At 32.1% G+C, this 23159-nt stretch overlaps 3 long non-coding RNA genes across 5 annotated transcripts; 1 reads left to right on the top strand and 2 right to left on the bottom strand.

Annotated features, from left to right (window-relative positions):
- Positions 1-6561: 6561 nt before the first annotated feature.
- Positions 6562-9381, bottom strand: LOC139867303 (uncharacterized). Of its 2 annotated transcripts, XR_011765798.1 has the most exons (5): positions 9324-9381; positions 8206-8300; positions 7936-7995; positions 7348-7410; positions 6562-7250 (listed from the first exon to the last, which is right to left on the bottom strand). It is a non-coding gene; the product is annotated as an uncharacterized lncRNA (long non-coding RNA). The 2 variants fall into 2 exon arrangements; XR_011765797.1 differs by having other exon boundaries at positions 7936-8300.
- Positions 9382-11970: 2589 nt separating this feature from the next.
- LOC139865590 (uncharacterized) lies at positions 11971-14416 on the bottom strand. The gene is made up of 3 exons (XR_011765030.1): positions 14160-14416; positions 13452-13763; positions 11971-12395 (listed from the first exon to the last, which is right to left on the bottom strand). It is a non-coding gene; the product is annotated as an uncharacterized lncRNA (long non-coding RNA).
- Positions 14417-15956: 1540 nt separating this feature from the next.
- Positions 15957-22918, top strand: LOC139866027 (uncharacterized). 2 transcript variants are annotated; one of them, XR_011765199.1, is made up of 6 exons: positions 15957-16524; positions 16717-16771; positions 17796-17890; positions 17989-18161; positions 18690-18752; positions 18850-22918. It is a non-coding gene; the product is annotated as an uncharacterized lncRNA (long non-coding RNA). The 2 variants fall into 2 exon arrangements; XR_011765200.1 differs by having other exon boundaries at positions 18102-18161.
- The last annotated feature ends 241 nt before the right edge of the window (positions 22919-23159 follow it).

The following is a 23159-nucleotide window of genomic DNA, read 5'->3' on the forward strand; positions in this document are numbered from 1 at the left end:
TTATTATGATTTGATATATATAGGTTAAACCTATAACTCACCAACATTTTTGTTGACGTTTTAAGCATGTTTATTCTCAGGTGATTATTAAGAGCTTCCGCTGTCGCATACTTAAATAAGGACGAGATTTGGAGTCCATGCTTGTATGATATTGTGTAAAAACTGCATTCAAGAAACTTATTTTGTTGTAACATATTTGTATTGTAAACCATTATGTAATGGTCGTGTGTAAACAGGATATTTTAGATTATCATTATTTGATAATCTACGTAAAGCTTTTTAAACCTTTATTGATGAAATAAAGGTTATGGTTTGTTTTAAAATGAATGCAGTCTTTGAAAAACGTCTCATATAGAGGTCAAAACCTCGCAACGAAATCAATTAATATGGAACATTTTTAATCAATAAGAACGGGACATTTCAGTTGGTACCCATATATACCAATGTCTACCTGCATGTATAAGAAACCCCTTAAAGAACTAATTTTCTTCCATATATATTAATGTCTACTTTCATGTATAGATAAACCCATTAAGTATCCATACCTTTCCATGTAGTCATCCATTGAGACCTTGACCCATTTGTTAAACCCAAGGTTATATGGTACCCAACTCACCATTAAACACTATATAAGATTTCTCCATCGATCTTGAAACATTCAGCTTCCTACAAACTTATAATTTCCATCTTACATAGGCATTGATAGTTGCTTATATGACCACAAATTATGATATATGACCACATATTATTAGATTTCCACACAAAATGTAGAAAATCAATACAAACGTATGATAAAAATAAGAGTCAAGTGAAAGTTACTATGCATAGATTTTCACATAAAATATAATATATCTAATATTTATATAGTAGCACATCAATTCAAGCAAAGGTTTGGTTTATAGTGGATACAATAAAAAACATAGTCTCTGTAAATCTAAAACCAAACAATTCATGGGCAAAAAAGCATTTGTACAGTACTAACATGCTAATTGATGAAAAGATGTTAATTAAGGCACTACAATTACCTTTTTGACAACGTTGTGCGAATTGGTTCGATCTACAACGCTGTGAACTTCCGTCACAACGTTTACAATTAAAGGTAAAGGTGTAAACACAAAGTAATTTCTAGGTGATAACACGTAGACATCATACGATGGATTCTTCATAATTTTCAAGAAGTATGTATAGTCGTGGATACACCATACACCCAAAACCCTCAATGATGAAAACATAAATAGATGTTAAGTTGAATATTTAGCACAACAAACTTCTAAAAGAAATGCTTAAAATTTTGTTATGATCTGCTACACCATATAAGAAGATAATGTTACCTTTATGATTTAGTTTTCGAGCAAATAACGCATTCGAGGTCAAAAATTCCTTAACTCCATTTCGCCATGCCACTAGTTTTAGCTTTTGGTTTTTCAACTTCACTCCTTGTGCAGAGACCAAAGATAAGACACTGTCCAACATGAGTACAAAACTATAGCATAGATGATGATCATAAAATAGCACAAACCAATGAAAAAAAATATATATATATATATATATATATATATATATATATATATATATATATATATATATATATATATAAACGAAGTGTTTACCAGTTGTAGGTAGTTGAATCTGAAGTAGTGGAAGTTCCATGTGACACTACAATATACTCATCTTAACCACTTGTCTAAGTGACACAGAGATGCACAAGACTAATGTCATTATGACTAAGAACTTCATCGGTCACACGCTCCTCATGAACAAATTTCTTTTGCTTTTCTTACCTGCCATTAAGTCAATTAAAAATTTTATTCAACCACTAAAAAGAATCAAGATTCTTAAAAAACAAAACACTTATAACTAACCTCTACAACACCAGAAGATACACCAAAATTTAACACAAAAACGTAATGATAAATTCAAAAATTACCGTGAAACAGAAGGAAGCTCGAACATGATGAAAGCTCGAACACTAATCTACAAACAAAAGCACCCAAAATATCTTTTTATACAACCTGATGACACAAAGCAAACATACAAAAAATACACAAATCGACATGAATTTATAAAAATTAACAACCATAATGATTATCGATACTTTAATTAAGATTACTATCGGTTATCAATGATTTACGAGTAGATGAATTACCGGAAAAGCACTTAGATCTACAAAATTTCGTGATTGATTTACGATTTACGAATCGATGCAAACGGCTAGATTGGAACATACAATCGATCGTATAGATGAATCGATGGTATAGGCGGAACTAATTTTGAATAACTTTTGAAGATGATGAAGAAGTATCCGATTTGTAAAGAATCAATAGTATACATGAATAAGGGGCTGTTTACTTTTTTTTTCATTAAGCTCTATATGGATATAGATGACAGTATGGATATAGATGGCAGTATGGATATAACTGCTGAATTATATTGCCGTTTACTTTTTGTGCTGAATAAACGATCTGAATGAAAAATTGACTATTTTGCCCTCAAACTAAATAATTATTAAAATTTGTATTCACCTTTTTTTTTTTTTTTTTAATTCCTACGTATCACCAAACTAATAAATATAAATATAAATAATGATAAGTTAGACAACTTAAGGAACCCAGAATGTTCCATACTCGTGGTTATCTCCATATTTTCTTTTTGAGATTACTTTTATGTCTATTTTCAATTTCCTAAAAGTTTTGGGCCAAAACCCATTACTCAATCTTCCACTCTTTTATCAAATCAATATGCTCTGGCCAAATGAACCTAATCGAAATCCCTATAATCTATCTCACTCTATTAACTCACCTGCTATCAATATCACTTTCACTTTCATGTTTTAATCTTCTATTTTGTTGATTTCCTCGTATTAGGGCTTCGTTTTTTTAAATACTAGTAAATCACGACATTCTTGTGGCTTCTGTGGTTGGTGTTCATAACTCTTCTGGTAATATTGTCAGATGATAACGGTAGAAGAAAAGTTTGGTTTAAGAAAGAAGAAGATTGAAGAAAGAAAGTGGAAAAATAAAATAAAGGGTAAAGTTGGGAAAGATGCAGCTATATGGGGAGGACACCCTTTTTGGAGATGAGTCAGAAAGGCCTCCATATAGTTAAAATTAATGAATAATGCTAAAGTAAACAACCAAACAATCTTACCGAATAATTCATGTTTGTGAGAATGATGAACAACCTAGGGTTTTTCCTGTAACCCTTTTTCCATCTTTGTTCCCGTGTTGTTTTGTATTGAAGGGGTATTTTAGTAATCAATTAATTGAAGCTCATGATTATGAGGTCATAATCAAGTTTAGAAAACAATCAATGGTCAAGATCATAGATGAGGAATTGAATGGATGGCTAAGATTAGTGGTGGCTAGTTTAGATGATCTATTTAACACTTTGTTATTATATATAAAAGAGAAAGAGATTGTAATTATTTGATATTATAAAAAAATTAAAAAAGAAATAAAAAATGGAAGGATGAGTGTCATTGTTGAGAGTGTTTAGTCCTGGATTTAGCCCTGAAAAAGAAGTGCTGATGTGGCGCTGAATGGTTGGTTAGTCCTGGAAGAAATCCTGTCATGGTTGAGACCTCTCTTAGAGTTATCTTATGATCATTTTCTGACACTTTTCTATATAACAATTACATTAATTATTTGTATTAAATAATATCTCTTCCTTTCATGATCCCATGTCACGTTAATTTAAAAAATTTGTTTGTAAGCTATTTAATGCAACATTTTCACATTCTATAAATAGCCAAAAGCTAGCTCACTCCATCTCCCAAATTCCAACTCCAATTTCAACGTTAAAAGATCGAAATGACTATGAATTCACACTCACTGCACACTTCCTATTCTCTTATATTTCTCATGATTTTCATTTTGTTTCTTTCAAACTTTCATCCCATATCTTCAAGGGTTTTTAGAGCGTGGGAACCGATCAAAAATCTTGATGATCCAATGGTCAAAAAAGTCGAAACATTTTCTGTGAACGAAGCGAAAAAAAAAGAAAGACTTAGACAAGATTTTGAAGGGAAAACAATTGAAGCATATAAAAGATCTGTTGAGTATGTTATTTCGGCTACACTCTACAAGTTGAAGATCAAAGATACAACCAAGGGACACGAGGGAGATGAATACATTGCTATTGTTGTCAATCCTATTAAATCAAATAAATTAGAGTTAAGGTGTTTTTCAGGGCCAAGTGAGCACAAGTGTGGGTAGAAAATTTAATTATATACCTATATCTAAAAGGCAAAGGTCAAATGAATAGTATTATTCCTTTTTCCACTTTTCGCAAACTTAACCCTCAACTTTTATTAAAATACAAATCGCACCCCCACTTTATACTCTTATTATATACATATATCTAAAAGGCAAAGGCCAAATGAATATTACTATTCCTTTTTCCACTTTTCGCAAACTTAACCCCCCAACTTTTATTAAAATACAAATCGCACCCCACTTTACACTCTTATTAAAATACAAATCGCACCCCCACTTTATACGTATATTTTTTCCAAATTTCACAAACTTAACCCCCTAACCTATATCTAAAAGGCAAAGGCTAAATGAATAGTACTATTCCTTTTTCCACTTTTCGCAAACTTAATCCCCCAACTTTTATTAAAATACAAATCGCACCCCACTTTACACTCTTATTAAAATACAAATCGCACCCCCACTTTATACGTATATTTTTTCCAAATTTCACAAACTTAACCCCCTAACTTTTATTAAAATACAAATCGAACCCCCACTTTACTAATTTTTTTTTTACTAATACTCAATTTTCACAAACTTAACTATATACCTATATTTTTTTACTAACTTAACTTTTTTTTTTTTACACTCTTATTATATACCTATATCTAAAAGGCACAGGCCAAATGAATAGTACTATTCCTTTTTTCACTTTTCGCAAACTTAACCCCTCAACTTTTATTAAAATACAAATCGCACCCCCACTTTATACTCTTATTATATACCTACATCTAAAAGGCAAAGGGCAAATGAATAGTACTATTCCTTTTTCCACTTTTCGCAAACTTAACCCCCAACTTTTATTAAAATACAAATCGCACCCCACTTTACACTCTTATTAAAATACAAATCGCACCCCCACTTTATACGTATATTTTTTCCCAAAATTCACAAACTTAACCCCCTAACTTTTATTAAAATACAAATCGAACCCCCACTTTACTAACTTTTTTTTTTACTAATACTCAATTTTCACAAACTTAACCCTCTAACTTTTATTAAAATAGAAATCGAACTCCCACTTTATACGTATATTTTTTTTAAATTTCACAAACTTAACCCCCTAACTTTTATTAAAATACAAATCGAACCCCCACTTTACTAACTTTTTTTTTTAAATAAAACCAGAACGCTAAAAGAGGCAACTTTCACAAAAGGAACAACCCTTCAATGTTAGATGTCGAAAAAATTTCTTTTTTACAAAATAGATCAAGACTTTTTTTTTTAACTCGCATTCAAAACGGAGCCCCCGGCGCGAAGCGAGGGCTCCACATCTAGTTATGTCTATACAAGTACTTATATAATATCAAATCAATATCAGTATTAAAATATCAATAAAATAAGATTTTATCTTCGATAAACATATCCAGAGCTTAAAGTTACTACGGAGTATTTAATATTATACTAGATTTAAGAGCTCGTGCGTTGCATGGGTACTTCTAAGTAAAATAAATTTAAAATGTAAAATGTTATATCATATTATCACTATTCACTATTCACTATCACTATTCACTATATACATTAAAAGAGATAATAAATGTTTTCAAAACCTCCTTAATCACCATTAGATTAAAAAATTACATTACAATACCCCTTGATCTAACGGTTCTTAATCATCCACGAAAAATATTATCTAATAAATCAATTTTACATACACCCCATCTCTAAAATACCCTTTAGTAATAATAATAATAATAATAATTACTCGGTAAGATTCAAGCCGCTATCAATAACATACAGCGACCTATACAAAATCTTGCAACAATTCAAGGCTGCAAGTGCGAAGTATGTAACAATTCTCCTCATCTTATGGTATTTCTTCTCTATTGATTTTTATGTTTAATTTTCGTTTATTATTCTTCTGTTTCAATATAAATATAATAAGAAGATTGCAGGAATCAAGTTAGAGTTTAATATATAATTTAATTTGATAGATTGAGGTATGTGCTATATAGATTGATTAACTGATATTATCTCTAATATCATTCATAACTTTGTGGTAATTACATATGTGTGAACATCTTTGATTTGAAAATATCAAAGATAGAACTTAGTTTTCTTTAACAAAATCCGTTGTAGTAAATATTGTTTGTGTATTTTATATAAAACTAGATTTTAAGAGCCCGTGCGTTGCACGGTAGCTCTAAATAATAGTTTTTGTAATCGTTACAATTTTGTACAACATTGTTTATTGTTGATATTAATTTAGTGACGAAACACTTGAGTAGTCTATGTATTGCAAGTAAAGAAATGGTAAAATTGAGTTTCGTAATATTATAAATCAATAGCCTTAAAATGCTTATTGACAGTAGTTCTAAACTAAAATAGTATTTCACAGGCAAAAGCCATTACAACTACAACTATTTCACAGGTTGCGAACAAATACCAAGCACATGTGTTAACAATTACATACATAAAATTAAAACGAAAATTAGCCTACTGTAGCCAATCCTATATAACCCTCTTGACATCTACCCTCAAGCATAACCCATTAAACTGAAAAAGATAAATTAAATAAGAGCAAAACAATTCTATGACTTTGCAGTCTTACATAACACGGATAATATGCTTGATTGATCTCCAGGAGAACATATTAATAAAATCACTTTGTTTTCATCTATTTGTTGAATTCCCCCTTTAGAACTTTTCACCTTTACAATGATATACATTCATAATAAAATGATGTTTACTATAATAAAGTGCTAATATAATAAATTGCCCTGGAGAATTATGTAGTAAAAAAAAAGACAGGAAGTCACTTTCACCCCAGTTGACTGTTTGAACAGGTTTTTATTTTAGCTTCTCTTTACCCTGACCCGTTAGCAATAACACACAACCTGACTTGACCAATTCGACCCATTTAAGGCTTTAAACGGGCTATAAAAGGCTTACCTTTTAGCACAACCGTCGAACCATCTATTGAGATTGTTATTCGTTGGCGTAGAAACTGGTGCTAAAGAACCCAAAGACTGATATTTAACGTGTATTTCAAGTAGCCTGTAGATGATTAGTTTAGTTATTTGATATCATTTAATAATAACTACGGAGTATATAAGTATACACACATATGGAATATAAGATAATGACAACTTACCAAGACTAAAGTATCAAACTACGGTCGAATAAATATCATCATAACATATTTGAGAGCTGCCACCTGAGTTCACAAGAAACATGGATAACATTATCTTACAAGTGCTGACATCAGATAACTTGACATATGTCCAAGACAATTGGAAAATGTAAAATTCAATAAACACACATATATAGAAAGCTATTAAATAAAATTTTAGCATGTATAGATCATGTGTGGCAATTGCAACCCATCCTCTTAAATTCGGGTTGAAGTGACATTATGTCATTTTAAATGAGTCACAGTTAAAAGACTTAATTAGAGAATACACAACGTCTAATGGGTATAAGAGTCATCTGAAATCATTCAAAATGCATACTCCCACCGAAATGTGCTTGATTAAAAAGTCTTTTGTAATTATATATCATTAATGGCCCAAAAGAAGATTGTAGCCAAACTGTCCAGTCCCGACCCACGTTTGAACTTGTAACTATTAAACAACCCAACCCGACCCACCCACCCATATTTCCACCTGTAGCATAAAATAAGAAATATCCCACCAATTGAAGAATAGCAAAGTGTGAGAAAAAATATGTATCAATGACTAACCATTATAATATTTTGCATCATGAAATGGCAACATCCAACTGTTTGATAGACCGATATCTCCTGATCAGAGAAGTCTTCATTATGATTTTAAAACACAAAATGCAGTCATATTCTCCAAATGTGCTATAAAATCCCCTTTACCCATACTCTAATAATCTAGCAGTCATGTTCTCCACATGTGTCATAAAAAAATCCCTTTAACCCATACTGTTATGAGCTTAAATTCATGTTCTCTACATTAGAGATGTAAATTTCGACCAAATTACTTACGAGTGAGTTCAACAATCCTAATAAATCTCGCTATCTTTATCTTTCTCAATCTTGAAGGACATAACCATCCAAAAGTCATCACATTTCTCAACATCCTTCATAAAAACAACAAACATGTTAGATCAAACATGGTACATATAAAGGATTCATGTAGAACGGGTACGCAACAATGAATCTTAATTCTTAATTATACAATACCAAATAACATACAGTAGCGGCACACGAAATTTAAAAGAAATTTTTGTGGCAATTGGCAACCCAAACTTATGGCTCTAACAGAGTAATAACAGACCCAGTTGCAGAGGTGGCAACTTGGACCCAATATGACCCGGTTGCATTTGGCAACCCAAACTTTGGTACCAAGCTTTGATTTAATCAAGCTGAGTAGATGAAACATGTTAAAAAAACCGGGAAATTAAAATTACTAAAGTACCATAAATGAACACCTTGAATACCTCTGTAGGTTGGATCAATTATCATTTTCCTTTTACTTGCCACAAACTAATCAGGACTTAAGAATATTTTTTAAGTGACATTTAATTTCCCACTTGATTGAGATGATGAAGCATTCCCATATTTTGCGAACAAACCTCTTCTTAAAATCATTTATTTCTGGAATTTGTTCATTGATGAAAACCTTGGTAGTAATAGTTTGATTATGGATTGATAAAATATCTGAAACATTGCAACCCTGACATTCATTAATCATAAATTAGACTACAAACATTGCAATTGAACAATGAATCTAATTTTTTTTTACCATCACATCTGATGACAATTAGCTTTTACGGTTTTTCATCACTTAATCACATTTGATTTATGCCTTTTACCAAACCGATCATAAGCAGCAATACCAAGGAGAGATGAGCTAACGGTGGTAGTAAAATTAGTGTCAACACATTCATCACGTACAAAATCGAACCATCTTTCTCTAAAAGTCTTTTTTCTACTTGACATTGGATAGGAAACCGATTGAGTACAATATGTTAGTAATGTATTTTAGGTCACTTTTTAAGGTATATTAATATCATTGACAACCACATACAAATATAAGCAAAGGTTATAAACAAACATTAACAAAACATAAAAACCAAATACAAAGATAAAAAATCAATTACCGTGTAATCGAAAGAGGCTGAAAATGCACATGTTGAAACAACAAACTTTAACAATCTGCATAACACGGAAAAGATTATATCACACCTCCACCGTACCAGGCCCATGTTAACGACATTTATTTACAGGAAAAACTAACAATCAGATCGGAGAAAAAAATTACAAAGAAACAGGTATACATAAATCCTATATCTAAACCCTAAATTCTAAAACCTAAACCAAACCTAAACCTCAAACCACCAATGATACCCTAAACACTAACCCTAAACCCAAAACTCTAAATCCATAAATCCTAACCACTAAACTCTAAACTATAAACCCTAAATCCTAAACCACCAACCCTAAACCCTAGCCACTAAACCCTACACATTAAACCCTAAACCCTAAACCCTAAACCCTAAACCCTAAACCCTAAACTCTAAACTCTACACACTAAACACTAAACCCTAAACATTAATACCTAAACTCTAAACCCTAAACACGAAACCTTAAACTCTAAACACTATACCCTAAACCCTAAACCCTATACACTAAACCCTATATCTAAACCCTAAACCTCAAACCCAAAATCAACCCTAAACCCTTAACCACCAACCCTTAACCTTTCGCACTAAACCCTAAACCTTAAACACTATACCCTAAACCCCAAACCATAAATTCTAAAATCTAAACCCTAAACCTTATACCCTAAACCCTAAACTCTAAAATCTATACCCTATAAACTAAACCGTATACACTATACCCTAAACCTTATATGTAAACCCTAAACCTTAAACCATAAACCATAAAACCCTAAACCGTAAACCCTAAAGTTTATACCATAAAAACTAAACCCTAAACTCTTAAGACTAAACTCTAAATCCTAAACCCTAAACCCTTAACCCTAAACACTAAACCGTAAACCCTATACATTAAATCATAAATTGAAACCGACCCAAAACCTTAAAACCCAAACCCTAAATCATAAATTTATAAATCTAAACCTTAAACCCTAAACAATAAATCAAAAAACCTATACACAAACTCTAAACCCTAAACCCTATATCTAAACTCTAAACTCTAAAACCTAAACTAACTCTAAACCCTAAACCACCAACGCTATACCCTAAACACTAAACCTTAAACCCTAAATCCTAATCTCTAAACCCTATACACTAAACTCTAAACCATAAACCCTCAACCCTAAACCACCAACCCCTTACAAACTATACCCTAAACCCTAAACACTAAACCCTAAACACTACATACTACACACTACACCCTACAAACTAAACCCTAAACACTAAACCCTACACACTAAACCCTAAACAGTAAACCCTAAACTCTAAACCATAAACACTAAACCCTAAACCCTATACACTAAACCCTAAACCCTATATCTAAACCCTAAATCAACCCTAAACCCTTAACCACCAACCCTTAACCTTACACACTAAACCCTAAACCTTAAACATTATACCCTAAAACACATACAATATACTCCGTATACAATCAATTACTCCGTGTATACTCCTCCGTCCCAAAATCATTTTTATTTTTTATAAGTTGTTATATATTATATAGAAGATTATTGATAATTTCACAAAAGATATTTAGTTGTAGTTTGAGTTTTTTTTATAATAGAACCACCATATTTGCAAGTTTTAAACAAAAAGTTAGAGTAACATGATTCGGTAATTTGTTATTACAAATATATGCTTAGATTAAAAAAAATCATAGTTAGACTTGTGTAGAATTCATATATAACTAATTTTTGTATATTTTTTATACTAAATTCCTTGGCATATGATCTTAACCATAAACATAGTGACTAAATGTCTACAATTCAACCCACATGTTAGTTACTATAAGCATTAAGACTTACATATTTGTGATCATAGTGATTGTTGGCACAAAATCTAGTGCGATGACGTTTAGGAACCACAACAAAAGTCACGGTAGGTTGATAATTTGGCTCCAATGATGTACAACCCAAACTCAAGTTCAAAGCAATAATCAGACACAAAAACGTTTTCCCTTCCGAAGTATCATTTTCTTACCATACTTTGTTAACCAAAAATGTATTATGTGAAGTATTAAAAACCTTACGATCTGTACACCAATATATAAATAAAAAACAATAGTTACAAAAATTAAAATTTATAACCAAACGCTAGGAAAAAAAATTGATAAATTCAGCAGCAAATAAGCTTACATACCTATCAGTGAACTACGGTTATGGTTATTATAAAGATATATAGTTTTTATACTTCATAATAGTCAAGTCATGCGCACATCATGTGATTCCATAGCCGGAGTGTCATAAAACATGACAAACTTATTACATATCCAATAGTTTGATATCATTACTTATTATGTACAACCCAATTCCCAAACCAAATCACATTAACAATCTAATTACAGATCAAATGCTTATAAATAATCTTTAATTCCCACTAAGACTATCAAATAATGATTTACTCTTACCACTCACCTATGTAATTTATATCAAGCACCAGACAATGTTGTCTGCATCAGAGTAATAAATAGATATCATGTTTAATCAAAAGAACTTAAATGGTTAAAAATCAATTTCAGTTTGCTAATCAATTTAAGGTTCACGATATATTTGAAACCGTAAAAAAATAGGGGATACATTCATGACTCAAATACCAGGTCACAATATTAGATGCATGACAACTAAAAGATAATTGAATTAAAGTTACAAATTAGTAACCTACAATATGAGATCTGAAACTAAAAATACAAAAAAAGTGAAAAAAACATAACAAAATATCATAAAGGATGTTACCAGAAATAGTTTTTTACCTTAAGGTTACTGAATAGAAAGCATGTATCTTTTCTTAGCTAAACTCTCGCTAAGCTTCTCTCTTCATTCTTTCAATTGTCAAGCAAGAAGCTTTGAGTGCCAGAGTCGTCCAAATCAACTACTTCTTTGTTATTTGCCTCATGTGTCAGAGTCTCGTCCTCGTCTATAAATCCCATGTTCTACTTCAAGCAAGATCTTTGATCTTTAAGCGTTTGCCCAAAAGGTTTATGATATCAAGTACCTCACCTGTTCATCTAATGTTTTCCTAGAAACATAAATATAAACTCATCCAATAAGGCAAAATATTTAATCTTTAATAATAATAAGCAATAATCAATCCAACTTCACCAATAATTCAATAATTCACCACCTGCTGAATCAAACATAAAATAATCAAAGAACAGTAAAAAAACAATCAAAGTAAATCTCAAAGATTTGCAATTAGGGTTTATGAATCTGGTAGTATAACTTACCGATCATCAATGAGACATGATTAACTTTGATATTAGTATAACTTACCTTTTTTCAAGGATAACAATGGATATTACAAAGCAAGGCCAAATCATATAACATAAGAGTATCATGCATTTTCAAGGATAACTCTTTATGTCTATCTCTTGACTTAAACCCAATTTGACCATCACCCATTATGGCAACAAACTTATTTCAAATAGAGGGATTATAACTTATGTAGCTCCCATGTCTTTTTAGTGTATCCATTGTACCATGTGTCTTTGTATCACCATCTCCAATATCTGAAACACAATATGTCTTTGTATCCTAAACCAATTTTAAATTTTCCCCAGCCCGCCCAATTAGCCACCTCTATTTATAATTGTATCTACAACTTCCTTTGAACTCAGATACTTTACCATCATCATTACATATAAGATGAGAGAATACAAAAAATAGCAAGCAAAAAAAACCTAAGTGTCATGAATCAAGTAACATCATCCCAGAACTTATTGAGCAGCTAAAGTCAGTTCTTTATGTAAATTGTCACGAACAAAACTGGCTAAAAACATCAAAACAAAACAAAAAACCAAATGGCGTATAATTAACTAAGTATATCTATTTCCCAAAAACAAACATATAGAGCTCATATTACTCAATAAAGTAAACTAAAAGCTCCAATGACCTCAATAAAGTAAAATTATACACGGACTTATTGAGTCGATGAAATAAAATTCATATATAGAGATTTTCCAACAAATCAACTTAAAATACTACAAAAACACAGCATAGAGTAATTTTTGCAGCCATTTCAAACCACCTAGAGTACACATTAGTCATTAAAAACCGAGGGACAATAAACATCTACCTGGCAGAAGATCGCATGTTAGTCTGTCACCATGTGCCGCTCCCTACCACCGTAACCCGTCGGCTTCTTAATGCTGCTTCCGTCAAGCCAATGTGTCTTAGATGTATTATCACCTTCAACAATAGTGGGCTTAGACTGCTTGCTCATGTTCTTCTTTTCCTCGTCAATCACACAAAATGGGTACAAGTCTGGGAATACTGAAAGTGGATTCCTTAAAGTAACATATATCGTCAATCGATTTTCTGCATCATCCATGGTTGATGATCGTATTCTGACTCTGAAACAGCGCCGTTGTTAATTGGAGATAAACTCCTATCACAAAGACATTTAATTAACAACTACATTGTTCGAATTAGTATTAAATCGTAATACGATTACCTCTGACTGATTCACGTGGGTGTTGGGATCATTTTGCGATTAACTACGGCTGAATCACGATTTAATCGCTCTAGTTGATTGCGGCTTTTGAAGATTACGGTTTTTGTTATTCAAAATTGAAAGCCTGCGTTTTTATTCCCTGTATACACATTAGAATGAGATTATTTTCACAGACCCCTGATTTAGGTTTATTATCCCGTGTTTTTCTTTAATTTAATACCGAATCTAAGCAAGCTTTTTCTTTCAATAGCCAGCCAAATGACTACAGGATCATCGGTCTACTTTTGAAGGGTAATTAAGGAACATTAACATAAAAAGATGATTTATTACCTAATAGTGACAAATGTTTAAATTCTTTAGTATTTTATTTTGAGGTCTCACTTTCACTGCAACTCCAACTCTACTAGAAACTGCAATCCAGTGGCAACTCAAGTTCATTTAATTCAAGTACACTGAATCAAGCAATTTTGCAACTACCTGAATTCAAATAGTTATTATCAGTTATATAACAATAATCAGATAACCTTGAATTCAAACTGAACTTATGTCCAATATACATATTTTAAAACATCGTCTCGTAGTGTTTTTAAAGCATTACATTTCTTAGGAAAGCCTTTAAAAAGCATATGTGAAATTTAAAAAAAAAAATGCTTATCAATTTCAAATAATTAAATGTTATTTTCCTTGTAAAATAGCTTACCATGAGTTCATCAGCAAGCTTCGAAGAAGACGAAAATGCTTATCCACTTTTACAAGCTCAGTGATACTTCATTATAATCAATAGAAATACTAGTTTTTTATTTATGTTTTCAATAAAAGGATGAATGACTGAACAAGAAGGAGATAATTCACTTAACCAAGAATTATAAACGGCACAAACATGGAGACCACATCCAAACATGTCTACAACCTGAAACTTAAGAGCAAAAATACAGAGTAATAATCTTAAGAGCAAAAATACAGAGTGAAACCATATTGCACCAATATCAAACACAATAACAAACTTTCACACCAACATCAATTTTTCCTACAACGAAAAAAGATATTGAGAAGTAGCAATTCCTACAACGAAAAACGATATTGAGAAGTCAAGACTGAAACCGCAAAGTTGAAGACGAAAATCAACTGGTTTAAAGACAGGGCCGGTCCTTGGTATTTGAATGGCCAGTGTGTCAATCTCAAAAATATGCCCCCGCCCCTCTCAAAAAATTTGAGAACATGACACAAAAATTTTAGGGGTTTAGAGCTTAGTTAACAATTCAAATATACATGTTTGGAACAATTCAAAGGTCAGCTCCACGCCGGATTTTATTAAGTAAATACAATTCAGATATACATGTTCGGAATTACAGATCACCTAATCACCTAATCTACATTTGATAGAAACATATTTTCAATAAATTAAACTTTTTTAGAAAGGCAACATATGTTAAAAACATATAAAAAGGAATACATGGAAACATGCAGCAACCCTGCAAGCATGTTAAAGCAGCTCAATACAAAGATATTTATCAATGTATCTTAATTCCTTAGTTCCAATCTTCAAATACGTTTCCTTAGTTCTTTTTGACCTTAAAAAATTATATCAACCTTCAAATCTTTTCTACTTCTTGAAACAGACACTAAATCAATGTATCATAAACATTAACATACAATCATAAACAAAGATACACAAACTGAATAAAATAAACATAAATTGTTGAGTACCAGTCGTACCCCAAAATAATTATAAAGAGATTTATCAATATATCTTAATGATATTATTAATACAAATAAAAAAAATTCAGTGTTTAATTGTTTATAAAACACAAAGATTTTAAATTAAAAAAATTGAAACACAGGAGGATATATAAATGTATCGTTTATTTACTTTGAATACACAATGAGAATCAAGGTAGTAGGGATTATAATATCTTTATCTTCTTTTCTTTAACTTTTACAAACCGTGAATTTTAAGTCTGACGTGGCAGTCCATTATTTAACCCGCTAATGACGGTCCACATGTAATTAACTCTGCTAATTACAATTAAATTGCTTAATTACTTCAAAAATACACGTGTACCATGAAAGCTTGGCTAATATATCAATTTTATAGACCAGAAACAAAAAATCCCGATGTTTAATACACCCACTTCCTCTTTCTTCCAAAATGAAAAAGCCCCAATTTCTAACCGCCGATCACGGCTTAACGCCGCCGTAATTGATAACGACAGTATCACTAATTAATCCATTGCGATTTTATCATCTTAGCGGTACCAATTTCATAAATTATAGCCACTTTTTTCCAAATAGCCGGAAGGTTATTCGTTACGATGACGGTTATTCGAAAGCGAGGTATTAGGGTTCGATTTATGGTTTGCAGCGATTTTGGGTTTGTAGCTTTGTTTGCCGCCATTTAGAGTTTGCAGCGATTCAGGCTTTGCAACTTTCTTTGCAGCGATTTAGGGCTTGCAGTGATTTTGGGGTTTACAGCTTTGGTTACAGCGATTAAGGGTCGAAAGCGATATTCATAAACCTAAAATCAATAAAAAAAAAACGCTTAAAGGAATGACATAAACTGTAATTGATACCTCAGGACGATTACTTACAGTCGTGGTGACTGATTATATCCAGCTTGTATATTGTATACCTTTACATGGATTCAAAAGCGTTGCGTTACTGGATGTTTTTGGGTGTAGATACTTCGATTTAACAGGTTAGGTTTGGTTTTTTTTTTTTTTTTTTTTTTTTTTTTTTTTTTTTTTTTTTTTAAGATTTCGTTAACTGTATACCTGTTTCTTTGTAATTTTTTTCTCCGATCTGATTGTTAGTTTTTCCTGTAAATAAATGTCGTTAACATGGGCCTGATACGGTGGAGGTGTGATATAATCTTTTCCGTGTTATGCAGATTGTTAAAGTTTGTTGTTTCAACATGTGCATTTTCAGCCTCTTTCGATTACACGGTAATTGATTTTTTATCTTTGTATTTGGTTTTTATGTTTTGTTAATGTTTGTTTATAACCTTTGCTTATATTTGTATGTGGTTGTCAATGATATTAATATACCTTAAAAAGTGACCTAAAATACATTACTAACATATTGTACTCAATCGGTTTCCTATCCAATGTCAAGTAGAAAAAAGACTTTTAGAGAAAGATGGTTCGATTTTGTACGTGATGAATGTGTTGACACTAATTTTACTACCACCGTTAGCTCATCTCTCCTTGGTATTGCTGCTTATGATCGGTTTGGTAAAAGGCATAAATCAAATGTGATTAAGTGATGAAAAACCGTAAAAGCTAATTGTCATCAGATGTGATGGTAAAAAAAAATTAGATTCATTGTTCAATTGCAATGTTTGTAGTCTAATTTATGATTAATGAATGTCAGGGTTGCAATGTTTCAGATATTTTATCAATCCATAATCAAACTATTACTACCAAGGTTTTCATCAATGAACAAATTCCAGAAATAAATGATTTTAAGAAGAGGTTTGTTCGCAAAATATGGGAATGCTTCATCATCTCAATCAAGTGGGAAATTAAATGTCACTTAAAAAATATTCTTAAGTCCTGATTAGTTTGTGGCAAGTAAAAGGAAAATGATAATTGATCCAACCTACAGAGGTATTCAAGGTGTTCATTTATGGTACTTTAGTAATTTTAATTTCCCGGTTTTTTTTAACATGTTTCATCTACTCAGCTTGATTAAATCAAAGCTTGGTACCAAAGTTTGGGTTGCCAAATGCAACCGGGTCATATTGGGTCCAAGTTGCCACCTCTGCAACTGGGTCTGTTATTACTCTGTTAGAGCCATAAGTTTGGGTTGCCAATTGCCACAAAAATTTCTTTTAAATTTCGTGTGCCGCTACTGTATGTTATTTGGTATTGTATAATTAAGAATTAAGATTCATTGTTGCGTACCCGTTCTACATGAATCCTTTATATGTACCATGTTTGATCTAACATGTTTGTTGTTTTTATGAAGGATGTTGAGAAATGTGATGACTTTTGGATGGTTATGTCCTTCAAGATTGAGAAAGATTAAGATAGCGAGATTTATTAGGATTGTTGAACTCACTTGTAAGTAATTTGGTCGAAATTTACATCTCTAATGTAGAGAACATGAATTTAAGCTCATAACAGTATGGGTTAAAGGGATTTTTTTATGACACATGTAGAGAACATGACTGCTAGATTATTAGAGTATGGGTCAAAGGGGATTTTATAGCACATTTGGAGAATATGACTTCATTTTGTGTTTTAAAATCATAATGAAGACTTCTCTGATCAGGAGATATCGGTCTATCAAACAGTTAGATGTTGCCTTTTCATGATGCAAAATATTATAATGGTTAGTCATTGATACCCTATTTTTTCTCACACTTTGCTATTCTTCAATTGGTGGGATATTTCTTATTTTATGCTACAGGTGGAAATATGGGTGGGTGGGTCGGGTTGGGTTGTTTAATAGTTGCAAGTTCAAACGTGGGTCGGGACTGGACAGTTTGGCTACAATCTTCTTTTGGGCCATTAATGATATATAATTACAAAAGACTTTTTAATCAAGCACATTTCGGTGGGAGTATGCATTTTGAATGATTTCAGATGACTCTTAGACCCATTAGACGTTGTGTATTCTATAATTAAGTCTTTTAACTGTGACTTATTTAAAATGACATAATGTCACTTCAACCCGAATTTAAGAGGATGGGTTGCAATTGCCACACATGATCTATACATGCTAAAATTTTATTTAATAGCTTTCTATATATGTGTGTGTTTATTGAATTTTACATTTTCCAATTGTCTTGGACATATGTCAAGTTATCTGATGTCAGCACTTGTAAGATAATGTTATCCATGTTTCTTGTGAACTCAGGTGGCAGCTCTCAAATATGTTATGATGATATTTATTCGACCGTAGTTTGATACTTTAGTCTTGGTAAGTTGTCATTATCTTATATTCCATATGTGTGTATACTTATATACTCCGTAGTTATTATTAAATGATATCAAATAACTAAACTAATCATCTACAGGCTACTTGAAATACACGTTAAATATCAGTCTTTGGGTTCTTTAGCACCAGTTTCTACGCCAACGAATAACAATCTCAATAGATGGTTCGACGGTTGTGCTAAAAGGTAAGCCTTTTATAGCCCGTTTAAAGCCTTAAATGGGTCGAATTGGTCAAGTCAGGTTGTGTGTTATTGCTAACGGGTCAGGGTAAAGAGAAGCTAAAATAAAAACCTGTTCAAACAGTCAACTGGGGTGAAAGTGACTTCCTGTCTTTTTTTTTTACTACATAATTCTCCAGGGCAATTTATTATATTAGCACTTTATTATAGTAAACATCATTTTATTATGAATGTATATCATTGTAAAGGTGAAAAGTTCTAAAGGGGGAATTCAACAAATAGATGAAAACAAAGTGATTTTATTAATATGTTCTCCTGGAGATCAATCAAGCATATTATCCGTGTTATGTAAGACTGCAAAGTCATAGAATTGTTTTGCTCTTATTTAATTTATCTTTTTCAGTTTAATGGGTTATGCTTGAGGGTAGATGTCAAGAGGGTTATATAGGATTGGCTACAGTAGGCTAATTTTCGTTTTAATTTTATGTATGTAATTGTTAACACATGTGCTTGGTATTTGTTCGCAACCTGTGAAATAGTTGTAGTTGTAATGGCTTTTGCCTGTGAAATACTATTTTAGTTTAGAACTACTGTCAATAACTCATTGTTGCATTTTAAGGCTATTGATTTATAATATTACGAAACTCAATTTTACCATTTCTTTACTTGCAATACATAGACTACTCAAGTGTTTCGTCACTAAATTAATATCAACAATAAACAATGCTGTACAAAATTGTAACGATTACAAAAACTATTATTTAGAGCTACTGTGCAACGCACGGGATCTTAAAATCTAGTATATTAAATAATAAAATTAGCTTTGCTCAAACATTAACATACGCACAGATACTGCATACATACTAGTAGTGGCGAATTTAGAGGGGGGGCAGGGGGCGCCCGCCCCCAGTCGATTTCGAAATTTTAGTGTAAAAAAATATTATCCTACCAAAAAAATACTTTAAAATATCTAGTAGTGGCGAAATTTTAGTATGATACTACAACATATGGAATCCCACAACAGTATAAAAAAATATTATCCTACCAAAAAAATACTTTAATATATCTATTTTTTTAAAATAATATACTTATCTTATAAAAGACATTTAAACTACTATTTGAGCCTTAAACACAGAATTCCACTACTGTATAAACAAATTGTTCTCCTACCAAAAAAAATGCATGAAAACATCTATTTGTTTATAAAAATATTGCCAGAGAAATTTAAATTACTATTAGGATCACTTTAGCAAGACTAACATTGCCTGATATTATGGTTACCACTGTCATTAGCATATTATAGCTATACCACCTACAAAAATAACATTAATCATCTCAAAAGATAAAATCAAATCATCGTCATCTCAATTATAACATATTATACACTCAGGCATTATAACACTAATCTAAACTGCAACAGTCAAGAGAGTAATACATGTACATTTATACATATCATCACTAACTTATTATATTGTTGAAATTACAGTAAAAGTTTGACTTTCAGCTACTTCACCTGCACGTGATTCTCCTTTAGAACTAATAATGATTCTCCTTTAGAACTAACAGGTGTAGAACACATGGATTTCTGCCTTACTTGAAACAATACAAATACCCTACAAATAATAGATTATGTATGTATAAAATATTACCTACTATGAATCAAATGACTTATTTAGATGATAAAAAGAGTAGTTTAACATAGGACAAACAACATACATAATCATCAGAGCGCATAAAAAACATTATTATGAACGATAAACTCCAAACAAAAGACAAAATATCTCAGTTAGTACAAATTTAACCCTTACCCATTTTGCCACCTAATCCCCAAAGACCCGACATTTGTCATACCAATACATTCTGGGTTTCAACTTTCGTGGGGGCAACGGGGCCTAACATACAAAATAAGATTATAGAATTAAGAAATAATATGAGGTACCTTCTGCAATATAATGCACGATTGCCATTTTTATGCACCTGGAAGATGAGAGAACATAAGTTAAAAATTAGTCACAATTTGAATATTTTGAAGTAGCGCATAAAATTAATAATAATGTATCAATAAAAACTAACTTGTCTCGGTTGACTCCAGGAGTATCAAAAGCAATGTGAGCCATTAACCCCATCCAGTACATATGGTCTGCAATGGACACGGGTCCTGAAAAGTCTATTTTCACCCATCCAGCTCGTTTGGTCAACTGAAAAATACGGATTGCAAATAAAGATATCAATAACCACATGTCAAATTGGGAAAAAACTGAATCAACAATACACATATAACAGTATAATAACTGTTGGAGGTTTTATTAAATTTCTTTCGTGTAGGGTAAAATAATCGATAGCCGGATAAATCACTGAATCGTGGTATCACTTTCCGAAAGTAATTATTCGACCCTTATAGCCTGGGTTACACGAATATCACTTTGGGATAAGACAGAGATTAAATTCTTGTTTTGGCAGAAACAAGAATTCCTTTTGCAGAAGAATATTTTGGTGTTCGTAACTTGTGTATCTCCTCATGCATATTGGTTAATATATTTATATACACCCTTATCATGAAAGAGTCTTTTATTAAAATCAATTGGCCGATTGATTAATAAAAGTATCTTCTATAATATTCAAAAGTGGTTACAGGAAGAATATTTCTATAAACAAATATTATCACTTCCATCATTAAAGTAAAAGTTGTTACTTTTACAATAAACAAATATTATATTTTACAACTATCAAAGCATGAGTGATCACTTTATAATAAACAAGTATTATTCCTTCAACCACTAAAGCAAAAGTGGGTGCAAGAATAATTCTTCCGTAATCACTCAAAATTGTGTTAAGTGTTTTCTTACTGCTGTCTCTTAAGAACCAGCACTGCAAAAGGACCAGCAGCGCAAAAATCGGAAAACAGGACCAGCAGCGCAAAAATCAGCATACAGGACCAGCAGCGCAAAAGTCGGCATACAGGACCAGCAGCGCAGAGGAACCAGCAAACAGGACCAGCTGCGCAGAACAACCAGCACAGGGACCAGCTGCGCAGAACAACCAGCACAAGGACCAGCTGCGCAGAACAACCAGCACAGGGACCAACAATGCAGAACAACCAGCACAAGGACCAGCAATGCAGAACAACCAGTACAAGGACCAGCAATGCAGAACAACCAGCACAAAACACTTAGCCAAATTTCAGCTTACTAAGAAAACTTAGTACTGAAAACACTTAGTCAAATTTCAGGTAGACCAAGTCATGATAGTAAATAATGGAAAACCACTTTTGGGTCCGGGTAATCTATCACTTAATGGGTGTACACTCCGTACCTCCAAACCCATTTACAAGTGTAGATTAAAACCCAAAATTACACTAAATTTCCAACAATCCTCCCCAATTTAGTGCAATTCGTTTCATGAGAATTAAACAAATTAAAACAAAACTCATGCATAAATGAAAATATCTTGAAGATTGAATTTTCACCTTAGTACATTACACATTCCAAATATTCGAGAATCGGGGTGTTCTAAGAATTGAACCCTTCAACCCATTTGAATAACTGAAAATAACATACACATAAGTTTTCAAATACTCTAAAGCTATCCTGACACTTTACAAGCCATGTGTCCATATCCATTCATGAATGTATCTAAAGCAAAAGTCCAAGCTTTGTTGAAGCGGCAAAACTTCACATTCACAAAGGTAGTTCATTTCAGTCATGCACCTGCTATTGCACTTTTTTAAATAAACCATTAAGAAGCTAAACTTCATCCTCACATTCAACAGGTCCGAGTACATACCATACCTTGGGATGATACAAAATTTTTTGTACTCCAAATTTCTAAGTATAAGCCTTCCACATTGAATTCAACTTCTAATTTTCATCAGAAGGGAATTGGGTATCTTATAATTAGAAATTTATGTGGACTTTAAACCCATCCCCACAGCAGACTTGTTCACCAAGTCTCTTGCCAATCCCTTCGTCAAGTGATCAGCTAAATTCTGTTGTGACCTCACGAACACTATAGAAATCACCCCATTCATGATGAGTTCACGAATCATGCTATGTCTGACACCTAAGTGTCTAGACTTTCCATTGTACATCTGGCTATAAGCCTTTGCCAATGTCGCAGCACTATCACAATGGATAGACATGGGTGCTATAGGTTTAGGCCATAATGGTATCTCATGGATCAAGTTTCTAAGCCATTCTGCTTCTTTACCAGCA

Source organism: Rutidosis leptorrhynchoides, chromosome 9 (genome assembly GCF_046630445.1).
Source record: "Rutidosis leptorrhynchoides isolate AG116_Rl617_1_P2 chromosome 9, CSIRO_AGI_Rlap_v1, whole genome shotgun sequence".
In the NCBI taxonomy this organism is placed as follows: domain Eukaryota; kingdom Viridiplantae; phylum Streptophyta; class Magnoliopsida; order Asterales; family Asteraceae; genus Rutidosis; species Rutidosis leptorrhynchoides.